The sequence below is a fragment of the Varroa destructor genome, unplaced genomic scaffold (assembly GCF_002443255.2).
Source record: "Varroa destructor unplaced genomic scaffold, Vdes_3.0 BEIS01000005.1, whole genome shotgun sequence".
NCBI lineage: Eukaryota > Metazoa > Arthropoda > Arachnida > Mesostigmata > Varroidae > Varroa > Varroa destructor.
The window spans coordinates 37804286-37819146 of record NW_019211458.1 but is presented as its reverse complement, the minus strand read 5'-3'; the positions used below and the strand labels follow the sequence as shown (position 1 = coordinate 37819146).

General features: G+C 43.6%; 1 protein-coding gene and 1 long non-coding RNA gene across 4 annotated transcripts in view; both read right to left on the bottom strand.

Annotated features, from left to right (window-relative positions):
• The window catches only part of LOC147755651 (uncharacterized), a 29721-nt gene extending 27021 nt beyond the window's left edge, over positions 1-2700 (bottom strand). Inside the window, exon 1 of the long non-coding RNA XR_015327917.1 lies at positions 490-2700. This is a non-coding gene — a long non-coding RNA (uncharacterized LOC147755651). The remainder of the gene's footprint in view (positions 1-489) is intronic.
• The window catches only part of LOC111251588 (Krueppel-like factor 6), a 401643-nt gene that overhangs the window by 350346 nt on the left and 36436 nt on the right, over positions 1-14861 (bottom strand). The gene's annotated exons all lie outside the window — the stretch shown is intronic.

The window sequence follows — 14861 nt, the reverse complement described above, 5'->3', positions numbered from 1 at the left end:
CAACAGAAGCGATAGTAAAATGAGCTCGTAGGCAATTAACGTCTGTGTTCCAGTGGAACACTGTGCGGTTCTGTTTTTCGTCCATTACTCTCGTTACAGCTGTTTTATGAATAGATAACTAATTAAAACTACTTTGTTTTTTTTTTTATTTTTTTTCTTTTATAAGTAGAACTGATCACCTGTCCTGTAATCAACTGCAGTTTACTTCGTAGCCAGACTGAAGGAGTGAAGCCAGTGGATAGACATTAACATAACCACGATGCCAGTGGATTTCATCGTTAACGATGCACCAAGACATAAAAATATCGCCGAATGGCAAGTCATCGTTTCACGACGTTTGGACTGTCAGGAAGTAAACCAGTTAGCAGCTGTCTGCCAGAAGACATTCTTCAAAGAGTTCTTTCGGTGATTTTTCTCCATCGACAGTGCACACGTCTCTGGGCCAACGCCGTAGTCAAAATCAAAATAAGTTACTGCTCTCTTACTTACCTGCCCGCCTGATCGACCGCCTCTCCTAGACCAGAATGATTCTGGTCCATAATCATTACGTTCGCCGTTACCATTTGCCGTCGTCACCACCACCAACGCCACAGCCGCCCGCAGCCAAGATAGGGTCCTATCTAGTGACTGAGTTTGTCGGTTGCCTGATTTCGATGGGCTATACCGATGCTGCTGTAGCAGCAACGAAAAATGACGCGACTAACCGACAATGGCGCAAGAATAGATAGGTACAGGGAGACAGCGTTGCTGCTGCTGCTGCTGCTACAGCACTTAAAAGTTCATAGTAGAGCCTTTGCCATCTTCGCATTACTGTCGCTATCTACAGGATTCTTCGTCTTGACTTGCCCCTGGTGGCTTGTTACGTCATGCCGTGATTTCAAGTTGAGTCGACAACCATTCACGTCATCTACGACAGAGGAGAAAAGAAACGATGGTGACGACAACAAATGGCCTGTGGATTCGAGAATAAAGCAACCGGGACTGCTATCGGATGCGAGTAATGACAAAGAGAAGGTTGCTTGACGAATTGGCTTTTTACATTATTTTCGTTTTCTCCCGCTTGCAGCAGGCCAAGTCTCTTCGTTTGGTCTGGCAGACATTGGACGCATCTTATATCTCGCCAACTACATGAATGTCGCAGTAAACATCGCGTATATCAACGCAAAGCGAAAGCAGACCGACCGTTAATCAGCTACCAAACAAGAAGTTCCGACGACATTCCCAGCCATTGACGACAGTTCACGAGACGTCCTTAAACTTTTGATAAGGCAGCGATAAAAAGTCACGCATCGAATTCAAGCGGACCCTGCACCAGCTCTCTAGTACGCTCTTATTTCTAACCTCTTTCTCTGTCTATTACCATCTAATCTTTTGACCACCACCGCCACGCCTGCTCACCATCTCCAGACTGGTGGGTGTAGAGCCGTGCACGACCATACGGGACAGCCTACGTACACGTCTTGTATTTAAAGGATTACTCGATGACTGCGAAAAGGTCAACCTCTATTTAAGCCGTTCATCATCCTTCGTTTCTCTCGCCGTCCCCTGAACCTATCCGAATCTACGATTAGTAACTTCGTTATGAGATGAAAATAGTAAGAGTGTTACTAATCGGCTAATACATTTAAGCAGCATCAAAGGTTTAAAGTGAAACTTAAAAGCTGGCAAACTGCGGCTTCCTCGGTCTTCTTAGCATTGAATTCTCGCTCAGAACCTATCCGATTGTGGATTGATTAGAAAGACACAAGATGTATATTATGATATAGCAGAAATCAGCCGATACAACCCGGGTGTTGTAACGCATACAAGAATATCTATAACGGCATTTTCGCCAAGGAACCATTTTAGCAGGCGAAGTGCCAGCTCCGTGAGCTATTACTGCAACCTGTACAAACGTACATATATCCGAGAAGAAAGTAAACTGCGAAATATGAGCAGGCGTCAAAATGCCATGCACATCTACGAACACGTATAGATATAACAGTAATAAGTAGAAGCAATGTTCCTCTTAAAATTTGGTCAGTTCTCGTACCACCCCCTGTGGTAGGCACACAAGGACAGCAAAACTTACGCGTCTACAATAGTTCCGTATCCAAAAAAAAAATGTATGTTGTCCTTCATAATTCGTTGGAAATGCTCCAGTCTGTCAGCAGTATGTAGATATATACAGACCTAATTTGTCGACATTACCAAAGCTGGCCGGATAGTCACTCGCAATAGAAGCACCCTTAATGGTGCGGCTAGACCGCGTCAATGCTCGGAATACGCCACAGATTTTGTTAAAGCTTCGTGCCCAGTTGACGAGGTGCCCGATCCAGCTGAACTGTCACAAACAGGACGACCGTCACGGTTGGTTTCCACTGTCAAAATACCATTCTGCACAATACAGCGTCATATTATGCCATACGACGGCTTTACAAATAGAATTTTCGTTAACATTAGTGCCAGCAACAGCGGAAACGACAAGTATCCTGTGTCTTCTTCATTCCTACAAGAAGCTCCGTCAGTACTTTTCTGCCGTCACCACAAACAGGACTATCGTTGTTACTGTATGCAAAGAACGCTACCTTAAATGTAACAAGCTAAGTGTGGCGCCGCCACACGATTAGCACAAAAACAGAACTGGCCAGGGAAAACGCTATAGGAAACGAGAAAAGCAGCTAAAGATTAATGATATTTTGCCCCCCCCCGTCCCCCCGTCCCCGCAGCGAGAACGGCTATGAAAGCTAAGCTACTGCAGCTGCTACGGGCTGCGATATATAGCCCCTGCACCCATATCAGATACAGCCGCTCGAGGCTAGGTAGGCTCGTATTCTTTTCGCGTGTTTATGCATCTGTAATGAGCATTTATTAGATGATGGTCATGAGGATCATGGCTGTTACCTCACACTGCCTGACGCTTTACATTTACGTGGAGGGATATACTGTTCGTCAATAACGGCCGCAGTAGAAATTCCATTTGATTCGCCGTTTGTGTTAGTAGTGTCTCGTCAGAATCGGACTGAACGCGAGTCCGGATGTCGTAAACACAATAAACACTATCGTGATCTGACGATAATTGAGTCTTTTTTCGTGTGCCCGTCACCTGCTGTAACGTTGTCGCTTCAGGTGACGATCTCCCCGACGTTTCGCGTCGCTGCTATTCCTCAATGTTCTTTAAGTGTCGCCAACAATTGGTGTCGTCACAGCCACAACTGTTGACATCGTTCATTGCCCGAGTGCATTGGCATAAATATCCACGACAGGGCACTGACCTTTCGAGCTATCTGCACGAACACGAACAAGATTCACTTGACATCGCTTAACGACTACGAGCAATTACGATTAACGCTGGCGGCGTCCACGACATTACGGCAACAAAAACGCATTTCTATAGATGGCGCTCGCTCCTAAACTCGTTCTGAACAAGTTATTACTGCTTTCCCCCCTAACGCGCATATATATGTAGAGAGAGAGAGAGAGAAAAAGGGGGGCCTAATAATTTTTTAACCTTGTGCGTTGTCTGTCGAAGGATTGATCTCTTCTTCATCGACCTAGCCTATAACAATGTGGTATACATACGTCACGTTTCTGTTGTATTTCAGCTGTTTACTTCTACCTAATGTATAATCATTTAGTAATAATAATGACATGGAGAACATTTCCAGTTCTGCTGGCTTATTACTAAAGTCAATTAGTCAGCTCATCTTTACAATTAGCACCTAAACCAATTTGCCAAATTTTATCAAGAAATAATGTGCAGGAAAGAGCGATGCGCGTTGCTCTGCGTTCATGACCGGTATTATATTAAATAACACCTCATCATCATCTAAAACGTTTAGCTCTCAATATAAAATATCACACCAACATATGCAGATGCATACCTAATTTGCCCTCTGGTGTTCGGCCGTTGCAACAGGTTCACCTTGAGCCATGGCTACGAGACCATCTTCGAATACATCATGGTCCGGCTTGGACGCGTTCGGATAAGTGGGTTTTTGTTTGGGACACGTTGGGATTGGAAGGGATGAACTGTTTAATAGTAATGTCTATCGCTGTGCCCCAAAACATCACCAAGTACCAGTAGCATACAGTCAGAGCTCAGCCGTAATTGGAGAAAAGCCATCTTTTATGCTCGTCCCGTTCAACTTTTTTCCCCTTGTATCGTCAAATTCGTCGTTCATGGAGCAGTGTATACCGTCACAGAACCGGCCATGCAGGGCCTGCTTTGCTTTTCTAGCGCCTTCGACACACATTATATACGATATATCTACTGCCATGGAAATTTACGTGTCTTGTCTTCAATTGTCGTCCTGATGTAGCAAACATTATAATCTGGAAACAGAAAATACCTTGTTCATATGTTTGCTTATTGCCACGTATTTGAAAGTAGCGCGATTGACCGCTAGCGCGACTGGAATAGGCGTATTTACGGTGAAACGTCTATTCGATCGCATGATCGGGTCAGTCCGCTTGGTAAAGCCAGAGTCAAACATCGAAGCGCCCAAGAGAGCTACAATAGCTGCTGGGATGCAGCGTTTAAATAAACTAGTCTCAAGCTATCATTACGTCTTACGCATTACGAACAACGTACTGGAATACACATTAATATACACACAGTAGATTTACCGGGCAAGACACCTCTTTTAGAAAATAAGAAAGATGTCTGCCGAACATATACTGCGCTGCACTTCACTGCATACAGAACGATAATTAACACCAAAAAACGAGAGCAATTATCGATAGGAACATAATTATACCGAATAGCTAGAGTGAGCTTTTTGGGTAGGTGTTGTCGTTATGCCCGGTTTCAGTTTTTTATTTCGGCCTTTGTTGTCGCGGCTGTCACTGCTAGATCTGACGCTGCTTCTGCCACCACTGTACAATCTGACTGAGGATTATAGTTTTTTACATTTATAAACGGGATGCATATTCTGTACGTTACATAGAACGGACAATGCACGACATGAACGTGTCCACATGTGCGCACGTATCTGTGAAATTATGTTTATAAAAATAATGTCAATTTCTATCTCGACGTGTATGGCCCCAGAAGCCCCCTAAAGTGTGCAGTACACGGAGCCTTGTCAGTGAATTTCCACACGGCTGATGATGCGAAGAAACCTGTCAACACACATCTATCTGGCTTTTTCTTCGTTTCACCAACGGTCAGTTACTCAAGATTACGAAAATCTCGGGCAACAACAAGAAACCGGACAACGACTTATGCTTACGTACGCTTCCTTCCGACAACGACGAGTTATTTCCCCTTACCTAACCGCTGTCTCTAATTGTTACACATATGCAGATAGGAAAGCTTCATCTTGCCGATGCCATCATTTCCATCGAGCTCATTCCCGGCTACGACCAGCTGTTGCCACCGGAGGACCATAGTCCCGCCGTACTGTCCTTCCACGCCAATATAGGCCAACCCGGGTTGGGTCTACTCATTTCGGAAATCTACTGTCTTGCCTACAGACCCCCGGTTGCTCCCGACGCGCCCCGTGCGCCTTTTTTCGTTTAATAACTATTGCGTCTCCTTAAAATGTCAAAGTCTATATGTACGAATGTGTCTAGACCGGTGAAGCGTCAAGCTTATTATTAATCGCATTGAAATTTATGCAGAATGTGCAGATCACCTTTTCTGATTTCTGCCGTCCTAAGACATGTATGTATACAATTTTTATAGCTTAGTCAACAACTTTAGAAAAACAGCACCAAATCAGTGTCGACATTGGAGAGTTGGCGTAAATTCATATCCACGCGGTTCATGGTCTCGTACGTACGTTCAAGGCGTAAGCATTGGCACACTGATAATTGAGATAGGCATCAAGCTGACCAATTATCAGTACGCACGAAACTTCACTTGGTGTCGATGCCGGTGGTAATGCTGACGTACCAAATAACTAAAAATGGCCCGTTTTAATAAATGACCCAAAGGTCAGACCCAGGCCTTACGTGATCGATGGCTCGCAAAACAACGATGGAAAAGAAACCATCGCAGCAGGCACTGAGTGCGTAGCGAATGATATCCTTCGAATATTTGCTTAGGCCATACGAGCCTAATAATAATCTTTAGCAGACTTACGTTCCTCCTCTCAAGCAATTAATCGAAAACGAGCTAATTTCATTGTAAATTTATGATGTACTTGTCTTGCACTGAACAACTGTATAAAATTAGACTGGTTCCCATTGCTGATACGTCATTTTGTTCATCTAATTGTGCGCGAAACGTGCAAGTGGCGTAGCCATGGTGACCGCGTTGTCTATCGTACGATTGTATAATTACCCAATTCTACAGCGAAACTACGTTCCTTGATGAACAAGGATACAAAAATTATATTTACAACTATACGCTAGTTAATTTGACTGAAGGTCACCCCGTTTTTAGTCACCTCGCTTTATGCGTTTGCGTTCAGAGCCATTAACACAGACAACATGACGAGTTCGGCCCTGACTGTCTTTATAATTATTATTCATTCGTCCATTGCTTGCGGGTAGTGCTAAGTTGTGGCGTCAGTTTGCTATCGTCATCAGGGCTTTTTATTAGTTCTCGGGCGCCGCTTTAACTCGAAGCTTCAACAATTCACAACCGATCGGATGTCAAGCAGACGACAACAACGGATGCTTAACGTCGACAGAAGTTATGCACGCGGAACGGAAAATAAAATCGCCGGCAGACGAGACATATACGCCCAATTACTCTGGCCACAGGAGAACCGAAGGGGCAAGACTGCATAGGACTGACCAAAGGAAGACTAGCAAACACAACAACAACAACGACGTTTGTGAGTGGTAGCTTTCGAGTAACATTCTCGTCTCTATTTCACCGGGCTATAGAGGTGGACTGAGATATGTTTCATCGAAAATCAGCCACCGCTGAGGAGAATGGGCATCACGGGGAAACGATTCGAAGGAACGAGAGAACAAAAAAGATTTGGTCAAAAACATTTTTTTTTCGCTTTTACAATTATCATTACTAGTGACCTTTTAATATGTATTATAGATGTATACTTGTTTATGTTTTTACACAGTTGTCCCAGCGTTCTGGCATATATTTACCAGTCGTGTTCTCACATGTAATATTTTTATCTATGGTTTCTCAAAGTGAATCGATGGTGGGATATACTTGGTCACCAGCTGCTTTGCCTAAAGCCTGGAAAGCCTTAAGTCGGGAGAACAAGCGGATGTAAACCCACGTCGGATATTCCCTTGCTCAGTCCAAAAAGTAACTGAACCAAGGTCGATGAGGTCGGACGTTGTCATCAAGTAAACAGGCAGGGCTCCTTTGATTGCCTGCAGTTCATGGGTCTCTTGAAGATATCGAGCTGCATTCAGTATGTCATTTTTGGCGAGGATTTTATAATAGCGGATGCCCCTGATGTCTATTACTAGTATCGTCATCATTTTATGTTTGAACCTACTCGATACTGCCACCGACCTTGATTTCCCCCAAAGCGAGACCATTTTCTTGCCTGCTCTGTCTCTAGGTGGCCCAGTCCGCATGCTCCAGCTGCCTTTTTGAATGACTAAAGATTCACCGTGGAATATGCTGTGCTCATTTCCAACTGGTTTGGAATCAGTTTCCACTATTTAACGGTGTTTTCTCTATTTGAGTTATGATTCTGTAACACGTTACACGCGAAATGCCAGTTAAAGCAGGTAGAGCCTGTAGACTTCCAAGCTCTGCTTTTATGAACCTCACCTCGATGCTGCGTTTTTGGCTCTTTGGATTTTCATATCCGGTCACTTTTTCGGTAGCATTCATTACTTCAATCTCCGCTCTACTGTTCATTTACTTAAGGCTTCCTGGCCTAATGCTTTCACCGATTTTCGATGAATTTTTACAGCAGTGTGGTCTCTAAAACCTTGACCACAAACAGTTAATCCTCGAGACTAGAAGATGTTTTTTCTTCTGAGCTTAAATCTTCCCGAGTAAACTCAAGCCGGTTCTCATTCACTCCAAGTTTCTTACCAGGCAAATTTCATCGTTTAGCGGCGCATGGTTTGGAGGTTATCCAATTTCAAAGTCTACTGGATACCATTTTATGTTTAGCTGCTCCGCACACAATGCTCGTCCGTTTTTAGGCACGATATGAAAACATACAATAGGCCCGGTGCATTCGACAATATAGTATAGTGTCAAATACATTTCGTTTACAATACAGCCAATCGAACCAAAAATAATGGTATCTATTTTAATTTAGCCAAGGTACGCATTAAATGTCAATTGCTCGTCTTTCTTCCGTACCACAGACGTATGATTATATGTATGGCAGGGGAAGTTGTGCTCTATCGGCAATTACAGCAAGTTTACCAAAACGTGAAACGGACATTTTATGTCCGACAAACGTGTTATGTTGCCCTATCACACATTTGCTTAAAGAAGACGAAGCAAGAACATCGTTGTTTTCAATGTATCCAAGAGGGTACGCCGGTGGCCATCTCGGATATTTAGGCCCAACACGTTACAACGAATATGAAATATGATCGAGACAGCTCGTGCCAATAGGTCCTAACAGCGGCGAAAATAGGCCAACATCCGATGCGGCCAAGCACAGCGAATAGAGCGATAGCAAACGGTTTAACAACTGTTGATCACGAAAGGATTACATGAACGATGGGTGCTTTCGGGGCTGGCGACGATGCTACTTCGGCCGCCACCCCCGAAAACTCTGTTTGTTGTTTGTACCACGAAACACTGACAGCCGCTGGCTTGATTTAACCGAGCTAACGGCGACAAATATAAACACAATAATTTAGCACTTAGACACACCAGCATATGTGCAAGTAGAGATGTTTTTTTAAATATATTATGCATGTTGCCAACGTGTTAGAGTAAGTAATAGTAATATGAGCAGAGATTTCAATAAAAGTCACAGTGTTTCTTGACGGTCAAAATCACAGGGAACACTTTGCCTGGCCTAATATAGACCGCGTTCATTACTTGAGTAGGGCGTTATAAAAAAAAAAATCGTTCCTACAAATGTGGTTGAATGTCAGTGCTACTTATGGAAGCCCCAAAGCGCCGACCAGACGATCACGCGATGCGTGTTAATACCTTCTCTCCGTGTGATTTGCTCGTAAATATTTAGGCTACCTTTTAACGTCCTGCTGGCCTTGGTGGCGCCTGGCCATTGCCTAGATCCCCCCCGCCAAACCGTAATTTTCCTTCCGTTAAATATTACTCAACGTTAGGTCTAAGACAGTCGCACACCCAGACAGATACTTACAACGAAATAGTACAGCCCAAAAGTAATTGCGTCATTCACATCGGCCAGCAATGAACTACTATCGGTGCATTAGGCAATAAACGTCTTCGATCGACGGCAGATTTAAAGCTAAATGGGCGGTCGCGGGTTATTTTCTACATGTACTTAAATATTTTCCCTGTAATGTCTTTTCCACTCAGTATCCAGACTACAGACAAGGAATAATAAGCACTCTGAAGCCTGAACCGGTATCGAGCAGAGTATTAAAAAGAGTAGATTCAGTATACTATATGTGGATACTGTGGTTGTCGTTATGTAGGCGTGGAGAATCCACGTATGCCCCACGTAATTCCTGTGTACGATCTTGCATCTCCTGTTGTAGAAAGCGCTTGTTGATCTGGACAGTCACTTTGGTGACAGGCGAGAGCCTATTACAAGCCTAGGTGAATTATACTAAATAAAGAGTGGACAAAACATTACCAATACCTGCTATACTCGTATGTCGATTTCGTAATGGATTAGAAATCATTTCCTCAAATTTTTTGAAGCAAGTAAAAACATTGTCTCTATGGGTAGAGGGATGATACATTTGTCACAAGACTGATCGAGTTTTCGTTCGCATCAGTGACCGCTATGAATGCTCCTTCAATGTTGTTAAAATTAACCGCTAAGACTCGTATGTTTATAAGTAAATTATTCGGATAACGATCACTTCCCAAACACGAAAACGAACCAAAACAGTTCCGCACTATTACCATATTCTCTGGTTACATAAAGTTCTATATGATATTGCCCATTGACACCAATTGTATTGCAAGCTGCTGCAACGCCGTTGCCCCCGAGATCATGGGTTTCGGTTCACTGTTCCAGTATGTTACTGCTAAAATTGCCTCGTTTTTCTTTATCTGCAGTGATACATGTAGAGCAGATAGGCACAGTAACGCTAACCGGACCTCCTTCGGCCCTACCTGTTCTTCTTTTCCAATTTACTTACCAAAGCAAAACACGACACAATATCAATGTATCGAACGAGTCTCGAAAATATGAAAAAAATGCCACTGCTACATGTATTCCACTATGCTCGTTTAGAGAAGCACATCCTCAGCCAATCAACCAACCCTCGCGCTTCACTCCTGCCTGCCTCATTCCTGTTGAAAAAACGGGACGAAGCTGGGCAAGCGCATCTAAGCTCGATTCGACGAAGTTTTTCTGTTGCAATCTCGTGTCTGTCCATAGAGGGGTTCGCGTCGCTACCGTGACTACGTGCAGCTTTAAGAATTTCGCACCGCAGCTAGCTGAGTGCAGTACTATGCCTTCACTACCGGCTACAAACAAGCAGCGTTTTCAAATCCCCTCGTTTCCCTTCTTCTTTTGTCTGTTGGCTGGACAGCGAACAGTGCGCGTTAGGCAGACGGCGGCGATGGCCGCAACGGCAAAACAGCGGGGAATATTAAACGTGCACACGCGAACTCATTTGATCCTCACCTTGCCTGCCTTTTTTTTTTGCTAAACCAATTTTACTGCCGCTGTCGTCATTACTTGTACAACAAAATCCCGTTGTACGGCTCTTCTACTGTACAGCTAGCGCCAACTTACGATTGCTGTTGGGCAGCGCGAGACTTAGCTTATTCCCCATCGGTGTCCTTACCGATAGTCCCTAGACGCTGTCACTTTTCCTTTTCCTGCCTGCTCTCCTTCGTATTCCCGTGCATCCTCATTTTTCTTGTTCTAATTTATATTTCACCTTTGCACGCATCTCGTTCAAAGCGAACGGACGACCCGAAGAGAAGGGTGAATCAGTGGATGTCTAGCTATATTTAGCTCACCTGTTCTAGGGGAAAATAGGACATAATATGGGATTCTATGTAACTAAAACTGGAAAGCGGTCAGGTTATGCAAGTGTGATTAGTTATTCTGTGATTCGAGAGTGTTAAATTGAAGACGTCTACGCTTAATAAACCGATAGTAATAAAATTAATTGGGATGATATATGTGTAACATAAGATCAGACTAACATGTCTAAGTCCGTGCGATATGTTGTTTTGTGTCGTCGAACGCTTGATTAACTTAATTAAGTACATGTATTATGTTAACGTAATCAGGACGAGCGGGTTGAAATTTAGCGTTTAGAGTACTCAGAGTTCAATAATTGTCTTCTGCTTTTTCGGTTAGGAAAAATAATGCCAACTAAATAGTCTCTAGGCTTGTCAAAAACGTAATGAAACAAATATAACGCCATCGTTTTGTCTCGCAGGACAAGACGATTGTTTAATAAAAACTACTATTCAGTGGTTACTGTTCTCGCTATACCCCACGTGAACGTGTAAAATGCAGTTTCGTTTATAGTACACACGTCCGTGTGGGCTTACTGGCTGTGCTATAGTTCACGCAGCTGGTAGGCCAGCCATACTATGTAACAACACGCTATTGTATATAATCGAATGACCGCGTGGTTCCACAACCATCGACTTCCGGTTGTCGCCGAACACCCCCTAGATCCTCTACCTCGAACATCGATCGTTTACTTCTACGTTGCTTCAATATGACCAGTGTCCAACGGTATCTTTTAACAGACTGGGTGCACCAGGAGCTAGCCGACAATAACGAACGAGAGGCGCCAAAAGGAGCGGCATCGGACTATCATCACAAAAAACAACAGGCCGTGTCCCACATGTCCGTCTTTCCATGTGAGTCAACGCACGATGGTTACCGAGACAGACGAACTATCGACACCTAGCAGGCACAGAATAATCACTAGGCTCCACTGGGTTCAATATGACATACACGTTCCCTTATATCTGTATATTATAGTGTGTCAAGCGGATGTTCAACTGACGCCGACAATTCCGTTCGCTTGTTTTTGCGTGTCCCTTCTCTCTTAACTATGTTTTACGGTAAACGATTGCTTGACTGGGACTTGGGTTTCGGCGATCTTTTCTTTCTTCCACAAAATGCAGACAATTCTATTCGAAACAGCTTATTCATATACCCGAATAATTGCAGCTGCCACAGGAGGGCGGTAATTCTCCATTGCCAGTGATATACATCTGCTGTAGCACATTTCTGTTCGATCCAAAATAGATATAGAATTAACAGCATTTCCCGCCTTCGGGAAAATGTACGTTGGAGCAAGGACAAGCATTCCCAGCATATACAATTTCCGCGAGGGTATAGCACAGTGTCGTGCATGAAAAAGGCTGCGAAAATGCACTTGTCTGTATGTCTGTCATAGATGGATGTATGCACCGGATACCGGACTTGAGCGAATACTGCACCTTACGCTAACGTACCGTGTGGTAACGAAACGTCCCTTGCTCAACTCACTCACTGCCTAATTTGATGATGACGATGATTCGGGTGATCTGACCCTCCCTGGGGCAGCGTTTGCCCTATATGCTTGAGCGGCGAATAGCCATTACTGGAGTCGCGCTATCAATTACCCCGTTCCTTATTTAGCTTGCCCATACTAAATGCATGTCACGTAATTCTGTGCTGTTTCTATTGGGTTAGCGTCGAGCAAACCAGCACGCCCGACACGTTCCCTATGCGCCTTTTCAGAAAGCTTGTGCACCTGAATGAATTTGCCTGGTTCGGCATCACAAATACCAGCGCCAGGTCCGGGACCGGCGCAAAACAAAAACGGGCTCTATCACTGATTGCCTCATCGCTGATACGGCAATATAAATTACATTAGCTGTTAAAGAATATCGCTACTGGTGGCTAACGTCAACAACAGACGCTTAACCCTGTTGACTTAAGGTTTCGATCAAAAATAGTAGAAACAACAGATATTTACATAGTGGTGTCTAACAGACGTCAATACACTGCCATATTTGCTTGCCCCCAAACGTTATTACCATTTCGTAGAGTACTGCTTGGGGGCTGCGTGAGCAAGCACAGCGTTACTAAGCAACCCCGATGATTGTGGTCCCAGTTGACCCGGGATTAATCTGCATCAGTTAAAGAAGAGTAACTTTTGCGCTCGAGGTAATTGCCGATCGAACGACTTCCCTAGCTTTACAATTAAAATACTTCTTTTTTTCAAATTTATGTATATATATCATTAATATCAAGCGGACAAAACATTTTCTACGTCCACAAGAACTTGCTTGAAGCAAAAATAATGTAGTAGCGATTGAAGTATTAAGTAAGGGTTATTTTATGGCTAGAGACTACCGTATATGCATATACGTATACATTTAAAATCCTATGCGTCAATTAGCAACAGTGGCACAGGACGACGGCCCACTCAACGCTTTTTATCTAGTAACAAAGAGACGTTAGCTTTACGTATGAATAGTGAAACTGTATTTTACAAAGTTCTATTATATTGATTACGTGGTACGGCAATCTTTCTTGCGTAACCTCTAGCTACGTCGTAACGATTTATGAAATAAACATAGCTAAATGTTTATAGACAGTTTTTCTGTATGGACTCCGCACACATTTCGGATTTGATGCCTTTGCCACAGTGGCCAGTACCGTCATCTGCTATCATTTGATTGTTAAATAGCAGCTTTTATTCGTCTCAAACAACGGCAGGATAATGTCAAAGGATAGCTGAATCGGCACCACTATGCTTATAAATTGGCCATTGGTGTTGACGCTAGAGTTCTTCCGCTATCAATCCAGTCGAACAGCATCCCCGATATTTTGCCACTCCAAGTCGACATCCCAGCAGAGATCTCCACAGGTGTGTACGTATACGCACGTTAAATTGTAGCAATCGACACGTTGGCCGCGGCGACAAAATCAGATACTTGAAAGAGTTTTTTGTGCGTTTGCAAACGTTTATTTGCATACCCATGACAATACCCAACGCCTCATACGTAGATTATGTTACACTCTCTGCGAGGAAGGATCGATAACGAGTCACCAACAATATGGACGGGAATTTTGAGTATTGGCAATATCGTGCGATCAGAGAAAGTTTCCAGGCATCAGGCGTTCCAATTCTCCGCTTTTCATTGAGTTACAAACACAGTCAGGGTTATAAGTTCTTATGACTAGCACATCGTACATATAGCAACGTTGAGATCAGTGTTATCTTTGTCCAACAGCGATTCTGTCTTCATTATAGTATTGTATTCTTTCAACGATGGTATTTCCAGTGCTCGGCAAAAGAAAAACCTCGATCATGTTGCAAATAGGTACCAATCTAGTCGCTCAAAATACCTGGCCTTTTTAAGTAACCTTCTACCGTCATCGCTGTCATCACGGCCAGTTTTAGCAGCACCAGCAGCAGCCATAGATGTCTTCCCAACTATGAAGGCAAGGAAACCAAACACAACAATGTAAACGTCATAAAGTAGATGCTGTCAACACATTGGCAACTCAATGTCGGCCGAATGCAACGTAAGATATCGGTCCATACGCAACTATATTATATAGCATAGTTCCGCTTTCTGTGATCACTCGTTGCCTATAAAACGCCTGCTTATTTACTGGCCATCTTGTTGGCTCGCCTAAACCTTTTCTCAACGAAAAACAAAGGAAGGCAGGCAACGCAGACATTGTGCCAGTTTGATTATTCGAGTCTGGACTATTCTATATATATATATGTTTGTCGGCGTCGCTTCTACGAGGCTTCATCCAGCTGCGGCGGCAATGGTATGGCCTTCGCTCATCTTCTGTGTCCAGTCCTTAACACCTTTCCGCGATAACCAATTC